We start from the raw sequence: 3,742 nt of genomic DNA, 5'->3' as shown, positions 1-3,742 counted from the left end.
TGCTAATCGGGGATCTCTAGATGTGTTGGGTCGACCACCTTCACTACTAAGTAGACTTTGGGTCATAGTAACTCAGAATGATTGGTTCGTGGTTCCCTAACTTGGCTACCTCCATCCCTTAGAGATTGCTTCTCCCTTCCTTTGACCATCCCTATTAAACCATTTCGCTTCTTTCACCTTCATTGGTATAATCTCGATGGCCTCATTCCCGATGAGCTACTGTTCGTTTGAGATAGAACGATTTGTCATTTGCCCTTATAGCTTAGATGTGTTTTGTCGATTGGGATTCCACGTCAGGATGATTCAGTTATTTCATAGGCTTCATGTGTATCATGTGGAATTGTGAGAGACTCACTCTCCATCCTATGACTCAGCGGGAGATCTGAAAGCATCATAGCAATCTCGTTTGAAATAACAAACCTTTGATAACCTTATGTTGGTTGTCACTTCTAATGTAAGCAAAATTTTATAGATCAAGAGTATTATTCGACAACCCCCAAGTGAAATTAACCAAATGGGATACGTTCCATTGGGAGCACTCTAGACCCCATAACAAGCAAACACACCTGAATTTTTGGTAATGGGTAGTTTATATAGATATTCTTTCGCGGATATTGGTCAAAGATGTTTCTGTTCGATCTTATTTGGGCGGACATATTTGACCTATCATTGCGAGATTTATCGTATGTTTGTCTTTACCAGTTTCTCTCTTCTCATAATCATCTGCATGATTCAGAAGAGAGACTTATTAAAAAAATGAAATTATGTGACGATGGACAAGCTTACGACTTCTTTAAAAATAAAAAGAGAAATGAATAAAAACAAGCAACACCCGACCTTTCTCATTCGTTTTATTTGGTTTTATTTATCTTTTTGCTTCTTGTATGTGACCGACCTTTCTCATTCGTTTTATTTGGTTTTATTTACCTTTTTGCATCTTGTATGTGATTGTCAGTTTTTCACTTTCTATCTTATGGATTTTGTTTTAGAATCGCGTGAATCACTTAAGCTTTCTAGGACCTAAAAATTTATAATTTTCTTACAAAATCCTAATAAAAATTTAAGTTTATTTAAAATTTATAAATAAAACATTTATAAATTTCTAAACCTACACTTTATTTTTCTCATTGTCTTCAGATTTTAAATGAGTTGCGCAGCAAGGCTATCACCAAAGTCATAATTAATATGGCCTTCACGTTTATGACATATTAGACAACAACATCATATTTCATGTCCCGATGAGAAGTCCCCGTGCTTCTCCAATTTGAATGACCTAGCATAGATTACTTCTTAGGCAGTCTTCTAGTACAATTAGGGTATTAGAGGCTTTCTCGACATAGACAAGGAGTAAGTCCTTTATTGAGAGTGTTTTTAGCTTTATAGTTGAATCTCACTATTCTTTTTCACTCCAATGACATCCTCTCTACTTAAGCAGGTATAATTTCCACCTCTGCTCTTCCTACCTGCATAGGGTCATGAGATTATAATCTTTCTCTATTAACCTTAGGATTAGAGAGGTCTCATTGGACGACGCAATTCTTGAGTTACTGACAAGGTGGTCTCAGGTTATGTAGTGTCGGCTACCTTTAGGACCAGGAAAACAAGAGGTCCTAATAGCTTGTGATGATAGATTTATGGTATCCTGATCCGACTATATTTACCCGATTAGGATCACCCCACCTCTCATTTGCTACCCACTTTGAGCCCTGTTGGTCTATTTGACGCTTTGTCGATGTAGACTCGTAGGCCCCGACTGTAGATAGGTCGTTGAGACACAGTGATTCACCTTCAAACCTTATGCCTCGATTAGACTATGGAAGAATAGTGTGGACCTTATAAGGCGACTCGATTATTTCATAGGCTATGGTCATCGATAAGCTGTCAAACACATGGGATTGTGAGAGACTCACTCTTAACCTGTATGGATCGGTGCGAGCTTTGAAGGCACCAGAATGCTCCCTTAAGATAACCATCATTATGACTCTCTTTACTAGTCTTTATATAAGTGTAAGCGTGATTTTTTTTAATCGAGAGTATTCTTATGCACCCATAAGATGTAATTAACCAAAATGGATACATTCATTTGAGAGTTGTTATTGACCCTGTAACAAACAACCACAATGGAATTTATTAGTTATGTGTTTCCTTGTAGAGGCTTATCCACTATATGTTTTTAAGGCATTTTTTATTCGATCTTGTTTAGACGTACACACTTGGGCCATTAAGTTTGCTTCATGAAAGTTCTCAACATTATTTATCTTATTTGTCTTCATTGTCGCATGTTCTTACCTTCTGATTTCCTCTCTTCTCTAGATTTTCCATATGATTCAGAAGAGATATTTACTTAGAAAAGAGAATTATACGACGATAAACAAGCTGACAAATCCTTTGAGAAAAAAAATGAGAAAAGAAGAAAATAGAGAACCACAAAATTTATATGAGCATTACAATTCTCAATCATTGAAGGTCGTCTTCACGCCATGAAGATAACATGCGGCGCCTAGGCACCATACGAAGTTCTATGTGATACTAGCATGGAATTGTGAAGATAATGTCTCAGTGTTATCAAGCAAAAGTGGGTATAACATGTAGGTGTCGTACGGTGGCGCCTATGGGCCATACTCAAAATGGGCATAACGTTGTCGTGCTAGGGATAAAACAGAGGCTCTATTACAATTGTTTAACTCAAAAGTGAGGAGGGGATGTAGGAGAGCTCATAGCCTATAATTTCCTCTAACAACATCCTAAACCAAATCCTCTAACACAAAACCTAATGCTATGTCAAGAAAAAGGAAAGAAGATTCCACCTATACAAAGAGTTCGTGGAAATCCATAATGTTAAATGCTCCAAAGTTGCAAAGCTCCTTGCAAGCTCCATTTGCTTACCAATGACACTGTCTCCGACAACGAAAATTCCATAAGAATGTAGGATGACGCGGAAGGAAGCTCACACACAAAATCTTAAGTGGAGAGCTCTCACCAAGGAACTCTTCGTTTTCTTTCTCAAGAATGCAAGGGAGACAATTGCGATCAAAAAGTTAAAACTTTAGGTTGCTCCTTTTAAGTTATAAAATTAAGCTTCGGCATCACAACATAGTGGAGTTACAGTGTTGCCGTAGTGGAAAGTGCCACGTCAGCCTAATTGCGGAACATTCGTGTTGCAACGTGGCGGAAAAAAATTCATCATTTTGCTCGATGTTTGTCATTAGGGCCACAATGTTGCTGATGTGTCAGTGTCATCTTAGCTTAATTTCTTATGAAAAAGCTATTATTTATAAATATATTAAAATTTATAATAATATTATTTAAATGTCTTCCCAAAATAAATGAAAGGCATCTATTGTACATGTGATGAAAAGTGAATGATAATTTGAATGTGATATTAAAAATTTAAGCATTATGCATGTAAATATTAAAGTTTAGGTGTTAAATATGTAAATACATAAGATCTGTGTGGTATGAATGTAAATAAACCATAAAACTATGATACAAAATTAAAAACATTTAATGCCACAAGATTAATATTTATAGATTATATTTTTAAAGAAAAAGGATGATATCCTTAAACACTAAAATAATTAATTGAAGTAGTACCACACATTTATGCATAAATTCTGTAGTTCGAAAACTCGCGTAAGACGTGGATTTGCAAATATCAACATTTTGGATGTTCTGTATGTAATTATCTCACAGTGAAAAACCAAAAAAGGGAAAACCATGGTTTATTGGCATAATACAAACC

This window comes from Phalaenopsis equestris, unplaced genomic scaffold (assembly GCF_001263595.1).
Source record: "Phalaenopsis equestris unplaced genomic scaffold, ASM126359v1 Scaffold000255, whole genome shotgun sequence".
Lineage (NCBI taxonomy): Eukaryota > Viridiplantae > Streptophyta > Magnoliopsida > Asparagales > Orchidaceae > Phalaenopsis > Phalaenopsis equestris.
This window is presented reverse-complemented; position numbering follows the sequence as displayed.